Raw genomic sequence first — 1,681 nt, forward strand, 5'->3', positions numbered from 1 at the left:
CGCGCCTTCCGTGCATCATCAGCGCCGCCTACAAGTGCCAAGGCCACCGCGCTGGCCTCGCTGCGTCCCGCTGCTTCCTGCATCCCTGGACGCACAGCCAGGAGGGCCTTGGAAGCCCACGAAAGGAGCTTTTGTTCAAGGACTGGTCCTGCCTCCCAGGGACCCCCCGGAGATGCTCCCTGAATTTTCTCTGTTTAAATGTTCACTTTGTATTGTGTGAGCGGATCATGATGTGGCCTTCAACGATTCGGGCACAGCCCGTCCAGGAGTCTCACCAGCTCCCTGTGTTTCCTGTTTCCATCCTGCCGTCATTCCTGACCCTCTGAACTTTGTCCTTGGGGAGGGGGGGGTGTCCCCTCATTCTCTAGCTGACCAGTAAGCCCGGTCTCTTTCATGGTTTGAGTTCCAGTCCACATTCTCCTCCCATTGTATCCAAGAGCTTGTGATCTTTTCAGAGCAGTTGGTAGCGGTGGGGCAGCAGCATCCCCTCCTAGGAAGACTGATGTTTGTGTGGTCCCGCCTCAGGGATTCCATTGGCTGCTTTTGGAGAAGCAGGTGGCCAGGCCTTACTTTCAAATGACCTCTGGGTGGACTTGAACCTCTAACCTTTTGGTTAGTAGCTAAAGACGTTCACATTCACTGCCTATACCACCTGAGCATATAAACACATTCACTGTCTATACCACCCAGGGACTGTAAGCGGCCCTTATTGTAATGGCTGTCCGGTCAGATATGACTCACACAATCACCCGCACCGTCATCGAGTCAATCCTAACCCGTTGTTTTTGTTGGGTGCCACTGAGCCAGCTCTGACCCATAGTGATCTCATGCACAACAGAATGCCAGCCTCACACTTGTTCCTGTGCCCGAGGCCATGGGTACAGCCCCCATGTCAGTCCATCACTGGAGGCCTTTCCTCTTCAAACTGCCACTTTATCAAACATGATGTCCTTCTCCAGGGACTAGAGAATAATCTCCTGACAACATGCGTCAAGTGTACGATGCAGTCTCGCCATCCTTGCCTCTTAGGAGCACCCTGGCCCCACTCCTTCCAGCACAGGTCGGTTTGTCCGTGGTACTTTCAGTATTCTCTGCCAGCACCACACTTCAAATGCATCCTCTAAGGTCTTCCTTATTCAATGTCCAACTTTCCCTTGCCTGCGACTCATCATTCTGACTCAGAGGGCCCCTAGATAGGGGTTCAAGACTAAATCTCCATAGAAGCAGATAGCCTTCTCCGTGGGACTAAACCACCCGCAAAGGGGTTGGCAGTCCCACCAGACTCCGTATAGCAACCATGCAGGACAGGGACAATCTGCCCCATCGAGTTTCCTTCTGAGACTGGAACCTGTATGGGAGCAGATGTCCAGGTCTTGGGAACAGCCAACCGTTTCGTTAGAAACCAAACACACTGCCATACAGTCGATGCCCACACACAGCTTCTCTACAGGACCGGGCAGAGCTGTTCCGGTGAGTTTCCGAGACGAACTGTTTACTGGAGTAGAAAACCCCATCTTCTAGCGAGGAGCGGCTGGTGGGTTCAAATTGCTAACCTTACAGAGCTCAGGCCAGCGTGTAACCATGACACCATGAGGGCCCCCGGCACCACCACAGTGTCTTTTTTTGTTTGTTTGTTTTGTTTTGTTTAAACATTTTATTAGGGGCTCATACAACTGTTATC

This window comes from Echinops telfairi, unplaced genomic scaffold, assembly GCF_000313985.2.
Source record: "Echinops telfairi isolate 266 unplaced genomic scaffold, ASM31398v2 ScPeMD7_36;HRSCAF=134, whole genome shotgun sequence".
Lineage (NCBI taxonomy): Eukaryota > Metazoa > Chordata > Mammalia > Afrosoricida > Tenrecidae > Echinops > Echinops telfairi.